Source organism: Anomaloglossus baeobatrachus (genome assembly GCF_048569485.1).
Source record: "Anomaloglossus baeobatrachus isolate aAnoBae1 chromosome 9 unlocalized genomic scaffold, aAnoBae1.hap1 SUPER_9_unloc_2, whole genome shotgun sequence".
NCBI classification, from domain to species: Eukaryota; Metazoa; Chordata; class Amphibia; order Anura; family Aromobatidae; genus Anomaloglossus; species Anomaloglossus baeobatrachus.
The window spans coordinates 174,572-197,713 of record NW_027441820.1 but is presented as its reverse complement, the minus strand read 5'-3'; the positions used below and the strand labels follow the sequence as shown (position 1 = coordinate 197,713).

The 23,142-nt window shown below is 47.3% G+C and overlaps 13 non-coding genes and 1 pseudogene across 13 annotated transcripts; all 14 read left to right on the top strand.

Annotated features, from left to right (window-relative positions):
• Window positions 1-1,198: 1,198 nt before the first annotated feature.
• Window positions 1,199-1,389, top strand: LOC142259671 (U2 spliceosomal RNA). Its single transcript, XR_012728113.1, has one exon. It is a non-coding gene; the product is annotated as a U2 spliceosomal RNA (small nuclear RNA).
• Window positions 1,390-2,777: 1,388 nt separating this feature from the next.
• Window positions 2,778-2,968, top strand: LOC142259659 (U2 spliceosomal RNA). Its single transcript, XR_012728110.1, has one exon. It is a non-coding gene; the product is annotated as a U2 spliceosomal RNA (small nuclear RNA).
• Window positions 2,969-4,356: 1,388 nt separating this feature from the next.
• On the top strand, window positions 4,357-4,547 carry LOC142259647 (U2 spliceosomal RNA). Its single transcript, XR_012728099.1, has one exon. It is a non-coding gene; the product is annotated as a U2 spliceosomal RNA (small nuclear RNA).
• Window positions 4,548-5,935: 1,388 nt separating this feature from the next.
• LOC142259635 (U2 spliceosomal RNA) lies at window positions 5,936-6,126 on the top strand. The gene has a single exon (XR_012728088.1). It is a non-coding gene; the product is annotated as a U2 spliceosomal RNA (small nuclear RNA).
• A 1,388-nt stretch (window positions 6,127-7,514) lies between these two features.
• On the top strand, window positions 7,515-7,705 carry LOC142259526 (U2 spliceosomal RNA). Its single transcript, XR_012728009.1, has one exon. It is a non-coding gene; the product is annotated as a U2 spliceosomal RNA (small nuclear RNA).
• A 2,187-nt stretch (window positions 7,706-9,892) lies between these two features.
• LOC142259593 (U2 spliceosomal RNA) lies at window positions 9,893-10,088 on the top strand. Its single transcript, XR_012728053.1, has one exon. It is a non-coding gene; the product is annotated as a U2 spliceosomal RNA (small nuclear RNA).
• A 1,388-nt stretch (window positions 10,089-11,476) lies between these two features.
• On the top strand, window positions 11,477-11,667 carry LOC142259623 (U2 spliceosomal RNA). Its single transcript, XR_012728078.1, has one exon. It is a non-coding gene; the product is annotated as a U2 spliceosomal RNA (small nuclear RNA).
• Window positions 11,668-13,055: 1,388 nt separating this feature from the next.
• Window positions 13,056-13,246, top strand: LOC142259609 (U2 spliceosomal RNA). Its single transcript, XR_012728067.1, has one exon. It is a non-coding gene; the product is annotated as a U2 spliceosomal RNA (small nuclear RNA).
• A 1,387-nt stretch (window positions 13,247-14,633) lies between these two features.
• Window positions 14,634-14,824, top strand: LOC142259597 (U2 spliceosomal RNA). The gene has a single exon (XR_012728057.1). It is a non-coding gene; the product is annotated as a U2 spliceosomal RNA (small nuclear RNA).
• A 1,388-nt stretch (window positions 14,825-16,212) lies between these two features.
• On the top strand, window positions 16,213-16,403 carry LOC142259585 (U2 spliceosomal RNA). The gene has a single exon (XR_012728046.1). It is a non-coding gene; the product is annotated as a U2 spliceosomal RNA (small nuclear RNA).
• A 1,388-nt stretch (window positions 16,404-17,791) lies between these two features.
• Window positions 17,792-17,959, top strand: LOC142259692 (U2 spliceosomal RNA; annotated as a pseudogene).
• An 824-nt stretch (window positions 17,960-18,783) lies between these two features.
• On the top strand, window positions 18,784-18,976 carry LOC142259547 (U2 spliceosomal RNA). Its single transcript, XR_012728019.1, has one exon. It is a non-coding gene; the product is annotated as a U2 spliceosomal RNA (small nuclear RNA).
• Window positions 18,977-21,162: 2,186 nt separating this feature from the next.
• On the top strand, window positions 21,163-21,358 carry LOC142259592 (U2 spliceosomal RNA). Its single transcript, XR_012728052.1, has one exon. It is a non-coding gene; the product is annotated as a U2 spliceosomal RNA (small nuclear RNA).
• Window positions 21,359-22,746: 1,388 nt separating this feature from the next.
• Window positions 22,747-22,937, top strand: LOC142259572 (U2 spliceosomal RNA). The gene has a single exon (XR_012728035.1). It is a non-coding gene; the product is annotated as a U2 spliceosomal RNA (small nuclear RNA).
• The last annotated feature ends 205 nt before the right edge of the window (window positions 22,938-23,142 follow it).

The window sequence follows — 23,142 nt, the reverse complement described above, 5'->3', positions numbered from 1 at the left end:
CACTCAACCTGACCAACTCGGCTATGTCCCGTGCTGCAGTTCTCTGTCTTATCTAGATCATTTGCAATTGAATGGAATAGATCCCTTTTGGACAAAGTGGATTCACCTGCTGCTGCAGTGACCACAGGTGTGATAAGATCTAGAATTGGCATCTGGTGCGATCTCTCCGCTTCCACTCCAAAGAAAGTTACCTGTTTATTCCTATCATGCATTGGTTTTTGGGGTTTTCTTTGAGTAATGATGATCTCTTTAGTAGTCTGTTGGCGCCCTCTCCTGGAGGAATAGTTTGCTTGCTCTTGGACATTCTAAAAGAGAGGTCATGATAGACATTGAGCTTCTGAGCTCAATTGGGGACAGTCATGGGTGATGAATGTTTGCAACCTGCTGCAAAGCCTCATACCGCAATATAAGGAACGTCAAATACTAAGAAAGGGCGGCCTATGAAAGAATTACTACTTTCAATAAGTACACTTAAACGGCTAATTGGGAATAGAAAAACTGTAAAAAGCCCTCTGAGAAAGCCCCCCTCTAACCTTTGATAGTAAGCTTTTCTGTAGTCTGCCTGTTGATGTATTTTCCGTTTGAACTGTGCACAACATGAAGAGACGGAACACTGGCGGCTTGTCACAATGCCCCCGCTGACATCACAATAGCGCTGCTGCCTAGAAAACAAGCTGCGCAGCAGAAGTTGTTCTTTGGGTGGGAGGGTGGGCTAGTGTAAGGAGGGGGCAAGCTCTTTTTTTCCCGGGTGGTAGGGGGATGACAGGAGAAGGGATGCGGGTGGTGAGAAGGGTACAGAGGGCAGGGTTTGGGGGCTGGGAAGGAAAGGGAAAAGATTAGGGTTTGGGGATGATGAAAGGGCTTTCTACGGGTAAGGATGGCAAAGGGTGGCAGTGACGGAAAGTCAGGCAACCTGTCCTGTCCGTCTTTTTGTATCGTGAATTGGAAAGACTGCAAGGGGGAGGGGAGTTGCTTGCGCCCTAAAGGAGGAGTTATTCAGATTCATTGCAGTGGGGGGCGGCGGCTGCAAAACGCATCATTCTTCTTGTTTTTGCTCTGCAAAGCAGCCTTTTCAAGGGTTGGCTTGGGTGACAAAATGTCTTCTGTAGGCGTGGGTTTGTCTCCCTCTCGCTCTCTCTCCCTAAGATGTGTCCGGCATAGGCCAGGGTGCCACTCGAGGCCCAAACCAATTCTGGTTATCGCTTCTCGGCCTTTTGGCTAAGATCAAGTGTAGTATCTGTTCTTATCAGTTTAATATCTGATACGTCCCCTATCTGGGGACCATATATTAAATGGATTTTTAGAACAGGGAGATGGAAAAAGAGCTTGCTCTGTCCACTCCACGCATTGACCTGGTATTGCAGTACCTCCAGGACCGGTGCACCCCTTCTTAACCCAGTTTCCAAAAGCAGAACTCAATTCACCTGATTCATATTAGCCCGATTTAATGAATTGGAAGAAAGCATACGTCTTCATATGCACCTCAATTTGGCCCATTCACTTTTCACACTTCCTCCTTTTGTTTTTTATCTTTCACACTTTTGACTTTCTTTATTCATCCAAATAGCAAACTCATCACCACTCAACCTGACCAACTCGGCTATGTCCCGTGCTGCAGTTCTCTGTCTTATCTAGATCATTTGCAATTGAATGGAATAGATCCCTTTTGGACAAAGTGGATTCACCTGCTGCTGCAGTGACCACAGGTGTGATAAGATCTAGAATTGGCATCTGGTGCGATCTCTCCGCTTCCACTCCAAAGAAAGTTACCTGTTTATTCCTATCATGCATTGGTTTTTGGGGTTTTCTTTGAGTAATGATGATCTCTTTAGTAGTCTGTTGGCGCCCTCTCCTGGAGGAATAGTTTGCTTGCTCTTGGACATTCTAAAAGAGAGGTCATGATAGACATTGAGCTTCTGAGCTCAATTGGGGACAGTCATGGGTGATGAATGTTTGCAACCTGCTGCAAAGCCTCATACCGCAATATAAGGAACGTCAAATACTAAGAAAGGGCGGCCTATGAAAGAATTACTACTTTCAATAAGTACACTTAAACGGCTAATTGGGAATAGAAAAACTGTAAAAAGCCCTCTGAGAAAGCCCCCCTCTAACCTTTGATAGTAAGCTTTTCTGTAGTCTGCCTGTTGATGTATTTTCCGTTTGAACTGTGCACAACATGAAGAGACGGAACACTGGCGGCTTGTCACAATGCCCCCGCTGACATCACAATAGCGCTGCTGCCTAGAAAACAAGCTGCGCAGCAGAAGTTGTTCTTTGGGTGGGAGGGTGGGCTAGTGTAAGGAGGGGGCAAGCTCTTTTTTTCCCGGGTGGTAGGGGGATGACAGGAGAAGGGATGCGGGTGGTGAGAAGGGTACAGAGGGCAGGGTTTGGGGGCTGGGAAGGAAAGGGAAAAGATTAGGGTTTGGGGATGATGAAAGGGCTTTCTACGGGTAAGGATGGCAAAGGGTGGCAGTGACGGAAAGTCAGGCAACCTGTCCTGTCCGTCTTTTTGTATCGTGAATTGGAAAGACTGCAAGGGGGAGGGGAGTTGCTTGCGCCCTAAAGGAGGAGTTATTCAGATTCATTGCAGTGGGGGGCGGCGGCTGCAAAACGCACCATTCTTCTTGTTTTTGCTCTGCAAAGCAGCCTTTTCAAGGGTTGGCTTGGGTGACAAAATGTCTTCTGTAGGCGTGGGTTTGTCTCCCTCTCGCTCTCTCTCCCTAAGATGTGTCCGGCATAGGCCAGGGTGCCACTCGAGGCCCAAACCAATTCTGGTTATCGCTTCTCGGCCTTTTGGCTAAGATCAAGTGTAGTATCTGTTCTTATCAGTTTAATATCTGATACGTCCCCTATCTGGGGACCATATATTAAATGGATTTTTAGAACAGGGAGATGGAAAAAGAGCTTGCTCTGTCCACTCCACGCATTGACCTGGTATTGCAGTACCTCCAGGACCGGTGCACCCCTTCTTAACCCAGTTTCCAAAAGCAGAACTCAATTCACCTGATTCATATTAGCCCGATTTAATGAATTGGAAGAAAGCATACGTCTTCATATGCACCTCAATTTGGCCCATTCACTTTTCACACTTCCTCCTTTTGTTTTTTATCTTTCACACTTTTGACTTTCTTTATTCATCCAAATAGCAAACTCATCACCACTCAACCTGACCAACTCGGCTATGTCCCGTGCTGCAGTTCTCTGTCTTATCTAGATCATTTGCAATTGAATGGAATAGATCCCTTTTGGACAAAGTGGATTCACCTGCTGCTGCAGTGACCACAGGTGTGATAAGATCTAGAATTGGCATCTGGTGCGATCTCTCCGCTTCCACTCCAAAGAAAGTTACCTGTTTATTCCTATCATGCATTGGTTTTTGGGGTTTTCTTTGAGTAATGATGATCTCTTAAGTAGTCTGTTGGCGCCCTCTCCTGGAGGAATAGTTTGCTTGCTCTTGGACATTCTAAAAGAGAGGTCATGATAGACATTGAGCTTCTGAGCTCAATTGGGGACAGTCATGGGTGATGAATGTTTGCAACCTGCTGTAAAGCCTCATACCGCAATATAAGGAACGTCAAATACTAAGAAAGGGCGGCCTATGAAAGAATTACTACTTTCAATAAGTACACTTAAACGGCTAATTGGGAATAGAAAAACTGTAAAAAGCCCTCTGAGAAAGCCCCCCTCTAACCTTTGATAGTAAGCTTTTCTGTAGTCTGCCTGTTGATGTATTTTCCGTTTGAACTGTGCACAACATGAAGAGACGGAACACTGGCGGCTTGTCACAATGCCCCCGCTGACATCACAATAGCGCTGCTGCCTAGAAAACAAGCTGCGCAGCAGAAGTTGTTCTTTGGGTGGGAGGGTGGGCTAGTGTAAGGAGGGGGCAAGCTCTTTTTTTCCCGGGTGGTAGGGGGATGACAGGAGAAGGGATGCGGGTGGTGAGAAGGGTACAGAGGGCAGGGTTTGGGGGCTGGGAAGGAAAGGGAAAAGATTAGGGTTTGGGGATGATGAAAGGGCTTTCTACGGGTAAGGATGGCAAAGGGTGGCAGTGACGGAAAGTCAGGCAACCTGTCCTGTCCGTCTTTTTGTATCGTGAATTGGAAAGACTGCAAGGGGGAGGGGAGTTGCTTGCGCCCTAAAGGAGGAGTTATTCAGATTCATTGCAGTGGGGGGCGGCGGCTGCAAAACGTACCATTCTTCTTGTTTTTGCTCTGCAAAGCAGCCTTTTCAAGGGTTGGCTTGGGTGACAAAATGTCTTCTGTAGGCGTGGGTTTGTCTCCCTCTCGCTCTCTCTCCCTAAGATGTGTCCGGCATAGGCCAGGGTGCCACTCGAGGCCCAAACCAATTCTGGTTATCGCTTCTCGGCCTTTTGGCTAAGATCAAGTGTAGTATCTGTTCTTATCAGTTTAATATCTGATACGTCCCCTATCTGGGGACCATATATTAAATGGATTTTTAGAACAGGGAGATGGAAAAAGAGCTTGCTCTGTCCACTCCACGCATTGACCTGGTATTGCAGTACCTCCAGGACCGGTGCACCCCTTCTTAACCCAGTTTCCAAAAGCAGAACTCAATTCACCTGATTCATATTAGCCCGATTTAATGAATTGGAAGAAAGCATACGTCTTCATATGCACCTCAATTTGGCCCATTCACTTTTCACACTTCCTCCTTTTGTTTTTTATCTTTCACACTTTTGACTTTCTTTATTCATCCAAATAGCAAACTCATCACCACTCAACCTGACCAACTCGGCTATGTCCCGTGCTGCAGTTCTCTGTCTTATCTAGATCATTTGCAATTGAATGGAATAGATCCCTTTTGGACAAAGTGGATTCACCTGCTGCTGCAGTGACCACAGGTGTGATAAGATCTAGAATTGGCATCTGGTGCGATCTCTCCGCTTCCACTCCAAAGAAAGTTACCTGTTTATTCCTATCATGCATTGGTTTTTGGGGTTTTCTTTGAGTAATGATGATCTCTTTAGTAGTCTGTTGGCGCCCTCTCCTGGAGGAATAGTTTGCTTGCTCTTGGACATTCTAAAAGAGAGGTCATGATAGACATTGAGCTTCTGAGCTCAATTGGGGACAGTCATGGGTGATGAATGTTTGCAACCTGCTGCAAAGCCTCATACCGCAATATAAGGAACGTCAAATACTAAGAAAGGGCGGCCTATGAAAGAATTACTACTTTCAATAAGTACACTTAAACGGCTAATTGGGAATAGAAAAACTGTAAAAAGCCCTCTGAGAAAGCCCCCCTCTAACCTTTGATAGTAAGCTTTTCTGTAGTCTGCCTGTTGATGTATTTTCCGTTTGAACTGTGCACAACATGAAGAGACGGAACACTGGCGGCTTGTCACAATGCCCCCGCTGACATCACAATAGCGCTGCTGCCTAGAAAACAAGCTGCGCAGCAGAAGTTGTTCTTTGGGTGGGAGGGTGGGCTAGTGTAAGGAGGGGGCAAGCTCTTTTTTTCCCGGGTGGTAGGGGGATGACAGGAGAAGGGATGCAGGTGGTGAGAAGGGTACAGAGGGCAGGGTTTGGGGGCTGGGAAGGAAAGGGAAAAGATTAGGGTTTGGGGATGATGAAAGGGCTTTCTACGGGTAAGGATGGCAAAGGGTGGCAGTGACGGAAAGTCAGGCAACCTGTCCTGTCCGTCTTTTTGTATCGTGAATTGGAAAGACTGCAAGGGGGAGGGGAGTTGCTTGCGCCCTAAAGGAGGAGTTATTCAGATTCATTGCAGTGGGGGGCGGCGGCTGCAAAACGCACCATTCTTCTTGTTTTTGCTCTGCAAAGCAGCCTTTTCAAGGGTTGGCTTGGGTGACAAAATGTCTTCTGTAGGCGTGGGTTTGTCTCCCTCTCGCTCTCTCTCCCTAAGATGTGTCCGGCATAGGCCAGGGTGCCACTCGAGGCCCAAACCAATTCTGGTTATCGCTTCTCGGCCTTTTGGCTAAGATCAAGTGTAGTATCTGTTCTTATCAGTTTAATATCTGATACGTCCCCTATCTGGGGACCATATATTAAATGGATTTTTAGAACAGGGAGATGGAAAAAGAGCTTGCTCTGTCCACTCCACGCATTGACCTGGTATTGCAGTACCTCCAGGACCGGTGCACCCCTTCTTAACCCAGTTTCCAAAAGCAGAACTCAATTCACCTGATTCATATTAGCCCGATTTAATGAATTGGAAGAAAGCATACGTCTTCATATGCACCTCAATTTGGCCCATTCACTTTTCACACTTCCTCCTTTTGTTTTTTATCTTTCACACTTTTGACTTTCTTTATTCATCCAAATAGCAAACTCATCACCACTCAACCTGACCAACTCGGCTATGTCCCGTGCTGCAGTTCTCTGTCTTATCTAGATCATTTGCAATTGAATGGAATAGATCCCTTTTGGACAAAGTGGATTCACCTGCTGCTGCAGTGACCACAGGTGTGATAAGATCTAGAATTGGCATCTGGTGCGATCTCTCCGCTTCCACTCCAAAGAAAGTTACCTGTTTATTCCTATCATGCATTGGTTTTTGGGGTTTTCTTTGAGTAATGATGATCTCTTTAGTAGTCTGTTGGCGCCCTCTCCTGGAGGAATAGTTTGCTTGCTCTTGGACATTCTAAAAGAGAGGTCATGATAGACATTGAGCTTCTGAGCTCAATTGGGGACAGTCATGGGTGATGAATGTTTGCAACCTGCTGCAAAGCCTCATACCGCAATATAAGGAACGTCAAATACTAAGAAAGGGCGGCCTATGAAAGAATTACTACTTTCAATAAGTACACTTAAACGGCTAATTGGGAATAGAAAAACTGTAAAAAGCCCTCTGAGAAAGCCCCCCTCTAACCTTTGATAGTAAGCTTTTCTGTAGTCTGCCTGTTGATGTATTTTCCGTTTGAACTGTGCACAACATGAAGAGACGGAACACTGGCGGCTTGTCACAATGCCCCCGCTGACATCACAATAGCGCTGCTGCCTAGAAAACAAGCTGCGCAGCAGAAGTTGTTCTTTGGGTGGGAGGGTGGGCTAGTGTAAGGAGGGGGCAAGCTCTTTTTTTCCCGGGTGGTAGGGGGATGACAGGAGAAGGGATGCGGGTGGTGAGAAGGGTACAGAGGGCAGGGTTTGGGGGCTGGGAAGGAAAGGGAAAAGATTAGGGTTTGGGGATGATGAAAGGGCTTTCTACGGGTAAGGATGGCAAAGGGTGGCAGTGACGGAAAGTCAGGCAACCTGTCCTGTCCGTCTTTTTGTATCGTGAATTGGAAAGACTGCAAGGGGGAGGGGAGTTGCTTGCGCCCTAAAGGAGGAGTTATTCAGATTCATTGCAGTGGGGGGCGGCGGCTGCAAAACGCACCATTCTTCTTGTTTTTGCTCTGCAAAGCAGCCTTTTCAAGGGTTGGCTTGGGTGACAAAATGTCTTCTGTAGGCGTGGGTTTGTCTCCCTCTCGCTCTCTCTCCCTAAGATGTGTCCGGCATAGGCCAGGGTGCCACTCGAGACCCAAACCAATTCTGGTTATCGCTTCTCGGCCTTTTGGCTAAGATCAAGTGTAGGATCTGTTCTTATCAGTTTAATATCTGATACGTCCCCTATCTGGGGACCATATATTAAATGGATTTTTAGAACAGGGAGATGGAAAAAGAGCTTGCTCTGTCCACTCCACGCATTGACCTGGTATTGCAGTACCTCCAGGACCGGTGCACCCCTTCTTAACCCAGTTTCCAAAAGCAGAACTCAATTCACCTGATTCATATTAGCCCGATTTAATGAATTGGAAGAAAGCATACGTCTTCATATGCACCTCAATTTGGCCCATTCACTTTTCACACTTCCTCCTTTTGTTTTTTATCTTTCACACTTTTGACTTTCTTTATTCATCCAAATAGCAAACTCATCACCACTCAACCTGACCAACTCGGCTATGTCCCCGTGCTGCAGTTCTCTGTCTTATCTAGATCATTTGCAATTGAATGGAATAGATCCCTTTTGGACAAAGTGGATTCACCTGCTGCTGCAGTGACCACAGGTGTGATAAGATCTAGAATTGGCATCTGGTGCGATCTCTCCGCTTCCACTCCAAAGAAAGTTACCTGTTTATTCCTATCATGCATTGGTTTTTGGGGTTTTCTTTGAGTAATGATGATCTCTTTAGTAGTCTGTTGGCGCCCTCTCCTGGAGGAATAGTTTGCTTGCTCTTGGACATTCTAAAAGAGAGGTCATGATAGACATTGAGCTTCTGAGCTCAATTGGGGACAGTCATGGGTGATGAATGTTTGCAACCTGCTGCAAAGCCTCATACCGCAATATAAGGAACGTCAAATACTAAGAAAGGGCGGCCTATGAAAGAATTACTACTTTCAATAAGTACACTTAAACGGCTAATTGGGAATAGAAAAACTGTAAAAAGCCCTCTGAGAAAGCCCCCCTCTAACCTTTGATAGTAAGCTTTTCTGTAGTCTGCCTGTTGATGTATTTTCCGTTTGAACTGTGCACAACATGAAGAGACGGAACACTGGCGGCTTGTCACAATGCCCCCGCTGACATCACAATAGCGCTGCTGCCTAGAAAACAAGCTGCGCAGCAGAAGTTGTTCTTTGGGTGGGAGGGTGGGCTAGTGTAAGGAGGGGGCAAGCTCTTTTTTTCCCGGGTGGTAGGGGGATGACAGGAGAAGGGATGCGGGTGGTGAGAAGGGTACAGAGGGCAGGGTTTGGGGGCTGGGAAGGAAAGGGAAAAGATTAGGGTTTGGGGATGATGAAAGGGCTTTCTACGGGTAAGGATGGCAAAGGGTGGCAGTGACGGAAAGTCAGGCAACCTGTCCTGTCCGTCTTTTTGTATCGTGAATTGGAAAGACTGCAAGGGGGAGGGGAGTTGCTTGCGCCCTAAAGGAGGAGTTATTCAGATTCATTGCAGTGGGGGGCGGCGGCTGCAAAACGCACCATTCTTCTTGTTTTTGCTCTGCAAAGCAGCCTTTTCAAGGGTTGGCTTGGGTGACAAAATGTCTTCTGTAGGCGTGGGTTTGTCTCCCTCTCGCTCTCTCTCCCTAAGATGTGTCCGGCATAGGCCAGGGTGCCACTCGAGGCCCAAACCAATTCTGGTTATCGCTTCTCGGCCTTTTGGCTAAGATCAAGTGTAGTGTTGTTCGAAGAGGTGGTTTAAGCTCCAGGCCACCTTAGTACAATGATACAATGCACACTGGAAGGTTGCGCTTGCTAGTACTCTGGGTGGATAGTATATTCATCTAGAGGAAAACATGGCCCTACCAGGATCGAGGCTATTAGACTGAGTAAGGGTGGGGGGCTATGGTACAACGTGCCCCAGGACTGACGACCCTGGAGTGAGTCTGAGCTTGCTGGCTTGGGACCCCGGCAAGCCTTGGGCTCTGTAGCACACCGTACCTTGCCTTTTCATACTTTTTGAGCATATTACCCTATCCCGGCCTTCTGGCTAGGAAGGGAAATTTTTACAATCCCGGTCGGAGGTCTGGTCAGCTTTGGGCTGAGAAACTAACACCCGGTTGGAGGTCTGGGTCAGCTTCGGCTGAGAAACCAACACCCGGTTGGAGGTCTGGGTCAGCTTCGGCTGAGAAACCAACACCCGGTTGGAGGTCCGGTTAGCCTTGGGCTGAGAAACCAACACCGGTTGACGGTCCGGGCAGTTTCGGCTGCGAAACCAACAACTAGTAGCTCTCTACTCCACTTGGGTAAGATGCCTGGGTGGACGCTGGGAGCAACGACAAGGCTCAACCAGGCTTCGGCTTGGGGGAGCACCGAAGATCCCTGACCCTTGCTGTGGCCTTCTGGCTCGGAGGGACGGGGTTGATTTTTGGGGACCCTCTCCTCACGGTGGGGTCCACACGAATCCTAGCCTTTGCACTGTTTTTGGTGTGACTTCGGTCATGCATTTTTTGTGGTGCTTTGGAAAGCTTCATTAAATCAAAATCTGTTCTTATCAGTTTAATATCTGATACGTCCCCTATCTGGGGACCATATATTAAATGGATTTTTAGAACAGGGAGATGGAAAAAGAGCTTGCTCTGTCCACTCCACGCATTGACCTGGTATTGCAGTACCTCCAGGACCGGTGCACCCCTTCTTAACCCAGTTTCCAAAAGCAGAACTCAATTCACCTGATTCATATTAGCCCGATTTAATGAATTGGAAGAAAGCATACGTCTTCATATGCACCTCAATTTGGCCCATTCACTTTTCACACTTCCTCCTTTTGTTTTTTATCTTTCACACTTTTGACTTTCTTTATTCATCCAAATAGCAAACTCATCACCACTCAACCTGACCAACTCGGCTATGTCCCGTGCTGCAGTTCTCTGTCTTATCTAGATCATTTGCAATTGAATGGAATAGATCCCTTTTGGACAAAGTGGATTCACCTGCTGCTGCAGTGACCACAGGTGTGATAAGATCTAGAATTGGCATCTGGTGCGATCTCTCCGCTTCCACTCCAAAGAAAGTTACCTGTTTATTCCTATCATGCATTGGTTTTTGGGGTTTTCTTTGAGTAATGATGATCTCTTTAGTAGTCTGTTGGCGCCCTCTCCTGGAGGAATAGTTTGCTTGCTCTTGGACATTCTAAAAGAGAGGTCATGATAGACATTGAGCTTCTGAGCTCAATTGGGGACAGTCATGGGTGATGAATGTTTGCAACCTGCTGCAAAGCCTCATACCGCAATATAAGGAACGTCAAATACTAAGAAAGGGCGGCCTATGAAAGAATTACTACTTTCAATAAGTACACTTAAACGGCTAATTGGGAATAGAAAAACTGTAAAAAGCCCTCTGAGAAAGCCCCCCTCTAACCTTTGATAGTAAGCTTTTCTGTAGTCTGCCTGTTGATGTATTTTCCGTTTGAACTGTGCACAACATGAAGAGACGGAACACTGGCGGCTTGTCACAATGCCCCCGCTGACATCACAATAGCGCTGCTGCCTAGAAAACAAGCTGCGCAGCAGAAGTTGTTCTTTGGGTGGGAGGGTGGGCTAGTGTAAGGAGGGGGCAAGCTCTTTTTTTCCCGGGTGGTAGGGGGATGACAGGAGAAGGGATGCGGGTGGTGAGAAGGGTACAGAGGGCAGGGTTTGGGGGCTGGGAAGGAAAGGGAAAAGATTAGGGTTTGGGGATGATGAAAGGGCTTTCTACGGGTAAGGATGGCAAAGGGTGGCAGTGACGGAAAGTCAGGCAACCTGTCCTGTCCGTCTTTTTGTATCGTGAATTGGAAAGACTGCAAGGGGGAGGGGAGTTGCTTGCGCCCTAAAGGAGGAGTTATTCAGATTCATTGCAGTGGGGGGCGGCGGCTGCAAAACGCACCATTCTTCTTGTTTTTGCTCTGCAAAGCAGCCTTTTCAAGGGTTGGCTTGGGTGACAAAATGTCTTCTGTAGGCGTGGGTTTGTCTCCCTCTCGCTCTCTCTCCCTAAGATGTGTCCGGCATAGGCCAGGGTGCCACTCGAGGCCCAAACCAATTCTGGTTATCGCTTCTCGGCCTTTTGGCTAAGATCAAGTGTAGTATCTGTTCTTATCAGTTTAATATCTGATACGTCCCCTATCTGGGGACCATATATTAAATGGATTTTTAGAACAGGGAGATGGAAAAAGAGCTTGCTCTGTCCACTCCACGCATTGACCTGGTATTGCAGTACCTCCAGGACCGGTGCACCCCTTCTTAACCCAGTTTCCAAAAGCAGAACTCAATTCACCTGATTCATATTAGCCCGATTTAATGAATTGGAAGAAAGCATACGTCTTCATATGCACCTCAATTTGGCCCATTCACTTTTCACACTTCCTCCTTTTGTTTTTTATCTTTCACACTTTTGACTTTCTTTATTCATCCAAATAGCAAACTCATCACCACTCAACCTGACCAACTCGGCTATGTCCCGTGCTGCAGTTCTCTGTCTTATCTAGATCATTTGCAATTGAATGGAATAGATCCCTTTTGGACAAAGTGGATTCACCTGCTGCTGCAGTGACCACAGGTGTGATAAGATCTAGAATTGGCATCTGGTGCGATCTCTCCGCTTCCACTCCAAAGAAAGTTACCTGTTTATTCCTATCATGCATTGGTTTTTGGGGTTTTCTTTGAGTAATGATGATCTCTTTAGTAGTCTGTTGGCGCCCTCTCCTGGAGGAATAGTTTGCTTGCTCTTGGACATTCTAAAAGAGAGGTCATGATAGACATTGAGCTTCTGAGCTCAATTGGGGACAGTCATGGGTGATGAATGTTTGCAACCTGCTGCAAAGCCTCATACCGCAATATAAGGAACGTCAAATACTAAGAAAGGGCGGCCTATGAAAGAATTACTACTTTCAATAAGTACACTTAAACGGCTAATTGGGAATAGAAAAACTGTAAAAAGCCCTCTGAGAAAGCCCCCCTCTAACCTTTGATAGTAAGCTTTTCTGTAGTCTGCCTGTTGATGTATTTTCCGTTTGAACTGTGCACAACATGAAGAGACGGAACACTGGCGGCTTGTCACAATGCCCCCGCTGACATCACAATAGCGCTGCTGCCTAGAAAACAAGCTGCGCAGCAGAAGTTGTTCTTTGGGTGGGAGGGTGGGCTAGTGTAAGGAGGGGGCAAGCTCTTTTTTTCCCGGGTGGTAGGGGGATGACAGGAGAAGGGATGCGGGTGGTGAGAAGGGTACAGAGGGCAGGGTTTGGGGGCTGGGAAGGAAAGGGAAAAGATTAGGGTTTGGGGATGATGAAAGGGCTTTCTACGGGTAAGGATGGCAAAGGGTGGCAGTGACGGAAAGTCAGGCAACCTGTCCTGTCCGTCTTTTTGTATCGTGAATTGGAAAGACTGCAAGGGGGAGGGGAGTTGCTTGCGCCCTAAAGGAGGAGTTATTCAGATTCATTGCAGTGGGGGGCGGCGGCTGCAAAACGCACCATTCTTCTTGTTTTTGCTCTGCAAAGCAGCCTTTTCAAGGGTTGGCTTGGGTGACAAAATGTCTTCTGTAGGCGTGGGTTTGTCTCCCTCTCGCTCTCTCTCCCTAAGATGTGTCCGGCATAGGCCAGGGTGCCACTCGAGGCCCAAACCAATTCTGGTTATCGCTTCTCGGCCTTTTGGCTAAGATCAAGTGTAGTATCTGTTCTTATCAGTTTAATATCTGATACGTCCCCTATCTGGGGACCATATATTAAATGGATTTTTAGAACAGGGAGATGGAAAAAGAGCTTGCTCTGTCCACTCCACGCATTGACCTGGTATTGCAGTACCTCCAGGACCGGTGCACCCCTTCTTAACCCAGTTTCCAAAAGCAGAACTCAATTCACCTGATTCATATTAGCCCGATTTAATGAATTGGAAGAAAGCATACGTCTTCATATGCACCTCAATTTGGCCCATTCACTTTTCACACTTCCTCCTTTTGTTTTTTATCTTTCACACTTTTGACTTTCTTTATTCATCCAAATAGCAAACTCATCACCACTCAACCTGACCAACTCGGCTATGTCCCGTGCTGCAGTTCTCTGTCTTATCTAGATCATTTGCAATTGAATGGAATAGATCCCTTTTGGACAAAGTGGATTCACCTGCTGCTGCAGTGACCACAGGTGTGATAAGATCTAGAATTGGCATCTGGTGCGATCTCTCCGCTTCCACTCCAAAGAAAGTTACCTGTTTATTCCTATCATGCATTGGTTTTTGGGGTTTTCTTTGAGTAATGATGATCTCTTTAGTAGTCTGTTGGCGCCCTCTCCTGGAGGAATAGTTTGCTTGCTCTTGGACATTCTAGAAGAGAGGTCATGATAGACATTGAGCTTCTCAGCTCAATTGAGGACAGTCATGGGTGATGAATGTTTGCAACCTGCTGCAAAGCCTCATACCGCAATATAAGGAACGTCAAATACTAAGAAAGGGCGGCCTATGAAAGAATTACTACTTTCAATAAGTACACAAAACGGCTAATTGGGAATAGAAAAACTGTAAAAAGCCCTCTGAGAAAGCCCCCCTCTAACCTTTGATAGTAAGCTTTTCTGTAGTCTGCCTGTTGATGTATTTTCCGTTTGAACTGTGCACAACATGAAGAGACGGAACACTGGCGGCTTGTCACAATGCCCCCGCTGACATCACAATAGCGCTGCTGCCTAGAAAACAAGCTGCGCAGCAGAAGTTGTTCTTTGGGTGGGAGGGTGGGCTAGTGTAAGGAGGGGGCAAGCTCTTTTTTTCCCGGGTGGTAGGGGGATGACAGGAGAAGGGATGCGGGTGGTGAGAAGGGTACAGAGGGCAGGGTTTGGGGGCTGGGAAGGAAAGGGAAAAGATTAGGGTTTGGGGATGATGAAAGGGCTTTCTACGGGTAAGGATGGCAAAGGGTGGCAGTGACGGAAAGTCAGGCAACCTGTCCTGTCCGTCTTTTTGTATCGTGAATTGGAAAGACTGCAAGGGGGAGGGGAGTTGCTTGCGCCCTAAAGGAGGAGTTATTCAGATTCATTGCAGTGGGGGGCGGCGGCTGCAAAACGCACCATTCTTCTTGTTTTTGCTCTGCAAAGCAGCCTTTTCAAGGGTTGGCTTGGGTGACAAAATGTCTTCTGTAGGCGTGGGTTTGTCTCCCTCTCGCTCTCTCTCCCTAAGATGTTTCCGGCATAGGCCAGGGTGCCACTCGAGGCCCAAACCAATTCTGGTTATCGCTTCTCGGCCTTTTGGCTAAGATCAAGTGTAGTATCTGTTCTTATCAGTTTAATATCTGATACGTCCCCTATCTGGGGACCATATATTAAATGGATTTTTAGAACAGGGAGATGGAAAAAGAGCTTGCTCTGTCCACTCCACGCATTGACCTGGTATTGCAGTACCTCCAGGACCGGTGCACCCCTTCTTAACCCAGTTTCCAAAAGCAGAACTCAATTCACCTGATTCATATTAGCCCGATTTAATGAATTGGAAGAAAGCATACGTCTTCATATGCACCTCAATTTGGCCCATTCACTTTTCACACTTCCTCCTTTTGTTTTTTATCTTTCACACTTTTGACTTTCTTTATTCATCCAAATAGCAAACTCATCACCACTCAACCTGACCAACTCGGCTATGTCCCGTGCTGCAGTTCTCTGTCTTATCTAGATCATTTGCAATTGAATGGAATAGATCCCTTTTGGACAAAGTGGATTCACCTGCTGCTGCAGTGACCACAGGTGTGATAAGATCTAGAATTGGCATCTGGTGCGATCTCTCCGCTTCCACTCCAAAGAAAGTTACCTGTTTATTCCTATCATGCATTGGTTTTTGGGGTTTTCTTTGAGTAATGATGATCTCTTTAGTAGTCTGTTGGCGCCCTCTCCTGGAGGAATAGTTTGCTTGCTCTTGGACATTCTAAAAGAGAGGTCATGATAGACATTGAGCTTCTGAGCTCAATTGGGGACAGTCATGGGTGATGAATGTTTGCAACCTGCTGCAAAGCCTCATACCGCAATATAAGGAACGTCAAATACTAAGAAAGGGCGGCCTATGAAAGAATTACTACTTTCAATAAGTACACTTAAACGGCTAATTGGGAATAGAAAAACTGTAAAAAGCCCTCTGAGAAAGCCCCCCTCTAACCTTTGATAGTAAGCTTTTCTGTAGTCTGCCTGTTGATGTATTTTCCGTTTGAACTGTGCACAACATGAAGAGATGGAACACTGGCGGCTTGTCACAATGCCCCCGCTGACATCACAATAGCGCTGCTGCCTAGAAAACAAGCTGCGCAGCAGAAGTTGTTCTTTGGGTGGGAGGGTGGGCTAGTGTAAGGAGGGGGCAAGCTCTTTTTTTCCCGGGTGGTAGGGGGATGACAGGAGAAGGGATGCGGGTGGTGAGAAGGGTACAGAGGGCAGGGTTTGGGGGCTGGGAAGGAAAGGGAAAAGATTAGGGTTTGGGGATGATGAAAGGGCTTTCTACGGGTAAGGATGGCAAAGGGTGGCAGTGACGGAAAGTCAGGCAACCTGTCCTGTCCGTCTTTTTGTATCGTGAATTGGAAAGACTGCAAGGGGGAGGGGAGTTGCTTGCGCCCTAACGGAGGAGTTATTCAGATTCATTGCAGTGGGGGGCGGCGGCTGCAAAACGCACCATTCTTCTTGTTTTTGCTCTGCAAAGCAGCCTTTTCAAGGGTTGGCTTGGGTGACAAAATGTCTTCTGTAGGCGTGGGTTTGTCTCCCTCTCGCTCTCTCTCCCTAAGATGTGTCCGGCATAGGCCAGGGTGCCACTCGAGGCCCAAACCAATTCTGGTTATCGCTTCTCGGCCTTTTGGCTAAGATCAAGTGTAGTATCTGTTCTTATCAGTTTAATATCTGATACGTCCCCTATCTGGGGACCATATATTAAATGGATTTTTAGAACAGGGAGATGGAAAAAGAGCTTGCTCTGTCCACTCCACGCATTGACCTGGTATTGCAGTACCTCCAGGACCGGTGCACCCCTTCTTAACCCAGTTTCCAAAAGCAGAACTCAATTCACCTGATTCATATTAGCCCGATTTAATGAATTGGAAGAAAGCATACGTCTTCATATGCACCTCAATTTGGCCCATTCACTTTTCACACTTCCTCCTTTTGTTTTTTATCTTTCACACTTTTGACTTTCTTTATTCATCCAAATAGCAAACTCATCACCACTCAACCTGACCAACTCGGCTATGTCCCGTGCTGCAGTTCTCTGTCTTATCTAGATCATTTGCAATTGAATGGAATAGATCCCTTTTGGACAAAGTGGATTCACCTGCTGCTGCAGTGACCACAGGTGTGATAAGATCTAGAATTGGCATCTGGTGCGATCTCTCCGCTTCCACTCCAAAGAAAGTTACCTGTTTATTCCTATCATGCATTGGTTTTTGGGGTTTTCTTTGAGTAATGATGATCTCTTTAGTAGTCTGTTGGCGCCCTCTCCTGGAGGAATAGTTTGCTTGCTCTTGGACATTCTAAAAGAGAGGTCATGATAGACATTGAGCTTCTGAGCTCAATTGGGGACAGTCATGGGTGATGAATGTTTGCAACCTGCTGCAAAGCCTCATACCGCAATATAAGGAACGTCAAATACTAAGAAAGGGCGGCCTATGAAAGAATTACTACTTTCAATAAGTACACTTAAACGGCTAATTGGGAATAGAAAAACTGTAAAAAGCCCTCTGAGAAAGCCCCCCTCTAACCTTTGATAGTAAGCTTTTCTGTAGTCTGCCTGTTGATGTATTTTCCGTTTGAACTGTGCACAACATGAAGAGACGGAACACTGGCGGCTTGTCACAATGCCCCCGCTGACATCACAATAGCGCTGCTGCCTAGAAAACAAGCTGCGCAGCAGAAGTTGTTCTTTGGGTGGGAGGGTGGGCTAGTGTAAGGAGGGGGCAAGCTCTTTTTTTCCCGGGTGGTAGGGGGATGACAGGAGAAGGGATGCGGGTGGTGAGAAGGGTACAGAGGGCAGGGTTTGGGGGCTGGGAAGGAAAGGGAAAAGATTAGGGTTTGGGGATGATGAAAGGGCTTTCTACGGGTAAGGATGGCAAAGGGTGGCAGTGACGGAAAGTCAGGCAACCTGTCCTGTCCGTCTTTTTGTATCGTGAATTGGAAAGACTGCAAGGGGGAGGGGAGTTGCTTGCGCCCTAAAGGAGGAGTTATTCAGATTCATTGCAGTGGGGGGCGGCGGCTGCAAAACGCACCATTCTTCTTGTTTTTGCTCTGCAAAGCAGCCTTTTCAAGGGTTGGCTTGGGTGACAAAATGTCTTCTGTAGGCGTGGGTTTGTCTCCCTCTCGCTCTCTCTCCCTAAGATGTGTCCGGCATAGGCCAGGGTGCCACTCGAGGCCCAAACCAATTCTGGTTATCGCTTCTCGGCCTTTTGGCTAAGATCAAGTGTAGTATCTGTTATCTCTGCAAAGCAGCCTTTTCAAGGGTTGGCTTGGGTGACAAAATGTCTTCTGTAGGCGTGGGTTTGTCTCCCTCTCGCTCTCTCTCCCTAAGATGTGTCCGGCATAGGCCAGGGTGCCACTCGAGGCCCAAACCAATTCTGGTTATCGCTTCTCGGCCTTTTGGCTAAGATCAAGTGTAGTGTTGTTCGAAGAGGTGGTTTAAGCTCCAGGCCACCTTAGTACAATGATACAATGCACACTGGAAGGTTGCGCTTGCTAGTACTCTGGGTGGATAGTATATTCATCTAGAGGAAAACATGGCCCTACCAGGATCGAGGCTATTAGACTGAGTAAGGGTGGGGGGCTATGGTACAACGTGCCCCAGGACTGACGACCCTGGAGTGAGTCTGAGCTTGCTGGCTTGGGACCCCGGCAAGCCTTGGGCTCTGTAGCACACCGTACCTTGCCTTTTCATACTTTTTGAGCATATTACCCTATCCCGGCCTTCTGGCTAGGAAGGGAAATTTTTATAATCCCGGTCGGAGGTCTGGTCAGCTTTGGGCTGAGAAACTAACACCCGGTTGGAGGTCTGGGTCAGCTTCGGCTGAGAAACCAACACCCGGTTGGAGGTCTGGGTCAGCTTCGGCTGAGAAACCAACACCCGGTTGGAGGTCCGGTTAGCCTTGGGCTGAGAAACCAACACCGGTTGACGGTCCGGGCAGTTTCGGCTGCGAAACCAACAACTAGTAGCTCTCTACTCCACTTGGGTAAGATGCCTGGGTGGACGCTGGGAGCAACGACAAGGCTCAACCAGGCTTCGGCTTGGGGGAGCACCGAAGATCCCTGACCCTTGCTGTGGCCTTCTGGCTCGGAGGGACGGGATTGATTTTTGGGGACCCTCTCCTCACGGTGGGGTCCACACGAATCCTAGCCTTTGCACTGTTTTTGGTGTGACTTCGGTCATGCATTTTTTGTGGTGCTTTGGAAAGCTTCATTAAATCAAAAATCTGTTCTTATCAGTTTAATATCTGATACGTCCCCTATCTGGGGACCATATATTAAATGGATTTTTAGAACAGGGAGATGGAAAAAGAGCTTGCTCTGTCCACTCCACGCATTGACCTGGTATTGCAGTACCTCCAGGACCGGTGCACCCCTTCTTAACCCAGTTTCCAAAAGCAGAACTCAATTCACCTGATTCATATTAGCCCGATTTAATGAATTGGAAGAAAGCATACGTCTTCATATGCACCTCAATTTGGCCCATTCACTTTTCACACTTCCTCCTTTTGTTTTTTATCTTTCACACTTTTGACTTTCTTTATTCATCCAAATAGCAAACTCATCACCACTCAACCTGACCAACTCGGCTATGTCCCGTGCTGCAGTTCTCTGTCTTATCTAGATCATTTGCAATTGAATGGAATAGATCCCTTTTGGACAAAGTGGATTCACCTGCTGCTGCAGTGACCACAGGTGTGATAAGATCTAGAATTGGCATCTGGTGCGATCTCTCCGCTTCCACTCCAAAGAAAGTTACCTGTTTATTCCTATCATGCATTGGTTTTTGGGGTTTTCTTTGAGTAATGATGATCTCTTTAGTAGTCTGTTGGCACCCTCTCCTGGAGGAATAGTTTGCTTGCTCTTGGACATTCTAAAAGAGAGGTCATGATAGACATTGAGCTTCTGAGCTCAATTGGGGACAGTCATGGGTGATGAATGTTTGCAACCTGCTGCAAAGCCTCATACCGCAATATAAGGAACGTCAAATACTAAGAAAGGGCGGCCTATGAAAGAATTACTACTTTCAATAAGTACACTTAAACGGCTAATTGGGAATAGAAAAACTGTAAAAAGCCCTCTGAGAAAGCCCCCCTCTAACCTTTGATAGTAAGCTTTTCTGTAGTCTGCCTGTTGATGTATTTTCCGTTTGAACTGTGCACAACATGAAGAGACGGAACACTGGCGGCTTGTCACAATGCCCCCGCTGACATCACAATAGCGCTGCTGCCTAGAAAACAAGCTGCGCAGCAGAAGTTGTTCTTTGGGTGGGAGGGTGGGCTAGTGTAAGGAGGGGGCAAGCTCTTTTTTTCCCGGGTGGTAGGGGGATGACAGGAGAAGGGATGCGGGTGGTGAGAAGGGTACAGAGGGCAGGGTTTGGGGGCTGGGAAGGAAAGGGAAAAGATTAGGGTTTGGGGATGATGAAAGGGCTTTCTACGGGTAAGGATGGCAAAGGGTGGCAGTGACGGAAAGTCAGGCAACCTGTCCTGTCCGTCTTTTTGTATCGTGAATTGGAAAGACTGCAAGGGGGAGGGGAGTTGCTTGCGCCCTAAAGGAGGAGTTATTCAGATTCATTGCAGTGGGGGGCGGCGGCTGCAAAACGCACCATTCTTCTTGTTTTTGCTCTGCAAAGCAGCCTTTTCAAGGGTTGGCTTGGGTGACAAAATGTCTTCTGTAGGCGTGGGTTTGTCTCCCTCTCGCTCTCTCTCCCTAAGATGTGTCCGGCATAGGCCAGGGTGCCACTCGAGGCCCAAACCAATTCTGGTTATCGCTTCTCGGCCTTTTGGCTAAGATCAAGTGTAGTGTTGTTCGAAAAGGTGGTTTAAGCTCCAGGCCACCTTAGTACAATGATACAATGCACACTGGAAGGTTGCGCTTGCTAGTACTCTGGGTGGATAGTATATTCATCTAGTGGAAAACATGGCCCTACCAGGATCGAGGCTATTAGACTGAGTAAGGATGGGGGGCTATGGTACAACGTGCCCCAGGACTGACGACCCTGGAGTGAGTCTGAGCTTGCTGGCTTGGGACCCCGGCAAGCCTTGGGCTCTGTAGCACACCGTACCTTGCCTTTTCATACTTTTTGAGCATATTACCCTATCCCGGCCTTCTGGCTAGGAAGGGAAATTTTTATAATCCCGGTTGGAGGTCTGGTCAGCTTTGGGCTGAGAAACTAACACCCGGTTGGAGGTCCGGGTCAGCTTCGGCTGAGAAACCAACACCCGGTTGGAGGTCTGGGTCAGCTTCGGCTGAGAAACCAACACCCGGTTGGAGGTCCGGTTAGCCTTGGGCTGAGAAACCAACACCGGTTGACGGTCCGGGCAGTTTCGGCTGCGAAACCAACAACTAGTAGCTCTCTACTCCACTTGGGTAAGATGCCTGGGTGGACGCTGGGAGCAACGACAAGGCTCAACCAGGCTTCGGCTTGGGGGAGCACCGAAGATCCCTGACCCTTGCTGTGGCCTTCTGGCTCGGAGGGACGGGGTTGATTTTTGGGGACCCTCTCCTCACGGTGGGGTCCACACGAATCCTAGCCTTTGCACTGTTTTTGGTGTGACTTCGGTCATGCATTTTTTGTGGTGCTTTGGAAAGCTTCATTAAATCAAAATCTGTTCTTATCAGTTTAATATCTGATACGTCCCCTATCTGGGGACCATATATTAAATGGATTTTTAGAACAGGGAGATGGAAAAAGAGCTTGCTCTGTCCACTCCACGCATTGACCTGGTATTGCAGTACCTCCAGGACCGGTGCACCCCTTCTTAACCCAGTTTCCAAAAGCAGAACTCAATTCACCTGATTCATATTAGCCCGATTTAATGAATTGGAAGAAAGCATACGTCTTCATATGCACCTCAATTTGGCCCATTCACTTTTCACACTTCCTCCTTTTGTTTTTTATGTTTCACACTTTTGACTTTCTTTATTCATCCAAATAGCAAACTCATCACCACTCAACCTGACCAACTCGGCTATGTCCCGTGCTGCAGTTCTCTGTCTTATCTAGATCATTTGCAATTGAATGGAATAGATCCCTTTTGGACAAAGTGGATTCACCTGCTGCTGCAGTGACCACAGGTGTGATAAGATCTAGAATTGGCATCTGGTGCGATCTCTCCGCTTCCACTCCAAAGAAAGTTACCTGTTTATTCCTATCATGCATTGGTTTTTGGGGTTTTCTTTGAGTAATGATGATCTCTTTAGTAGTCTGTTGGCGCCCTCTCCTGGAGGAATAGTTTGCTTGCTCTTGGACATTCTAAAAGAGAGGTCATGATAGACATTGAGCTTCTGAGCTCAATTGGGGACAGTCATGGGTGATGAATGTTTGCAACCTGCTGCAAAGCCTCATACCGCAATATAAGGAACGTCAAATACTAAGAAAGGGCGGCCTATGAAAGAATTACTACTTTCAATAAGTACACTTAAACGGCTAATTGGGAATAGAAAAACTGTAAAAAGCCCTCTGAGAAAGCCCCCCTCTAACCTTTGATAGTAAGCTTTTCTGTAGTCTTCCTGTTGATGTATTTTCCGTTTGAACTGTGCACAACATGAAGAGACGGAACACTGGCGGCTTGTCACAATGCCCCCGCTGACATCACAATAGCGCTGCTGCCTAGAAAACAAGCTGCGCAGCAGAAGTTGTTCTTTGGGTGGGAGGGTGGGCTAGTGTAAGGAGGGGGCAAGCTCTTTTTTTCCCGGGTGGTAGGGGGATGACAGGAGAAGGGATGCGGGTGGTGAGAAGGGTACAGAGGGCAGGGTTTGGGGGCTGGGAAGGAAAGGGAAAAGATTAGGGTTTGGGGATGATGAAAGGGCTTTCTACGGGTAAGGATGGCAAAGGGTGGCAGTGACGGAAAGTCAGGCAACCTGTCCTGTCCGTCTTTTTGTATCGTGAATTGGAAAGACTGCAAGGGGGAGGGGAGTTGCTTGCGCCCTAAAGGAGGAGTTATTCAGATTCATTGCAGTGGGGGGCGGCGGCTGCAAAACGCACCATTCTTCTTGTTTTTGCTCTGCAAAGCAGCCTTTTCAAGGGTTGGCTTGGGTGACAAAATGTCTTCTGTAGGCGTGGGTTTGTCTCCCTCTCGCTCTCTCTCCCTAAGATGTGTCCGGCATAGGCCAGGGTGCCACTCGAGGCCCAAACCAATTCTGGTTATCGCTTCTCGGCCTTTTGGCTAAGATCAAGTGTAGTATCTGTTCTTATCAGTTTAATATCTGATACGTCCCCTATCTGGGGACCATATATTAAATGGATTTTTAGAACAGGGAGATGGAAAAAGAGCTTGCTCTGTCCACTCCACGCATTGACCTGGTATTGCAGTACCTCCAGGACCGGTGCACCCCTTCTTAACCCAGTTTCCAAAAGCAGAACTCAATTCACCTGATTCATATTAGCCCGATTTAATGAATTGGAAGAAAGCATACGTCTTCATATGCACCTCAATTTGGCCCATTCACTTTTCACACTTCCTCCTTTTGTTTTTTATCTTTCACACTTTTGACTTTCTTTATTCATCCAAATAGCAAACTCATCACCACTCAACCTGACCA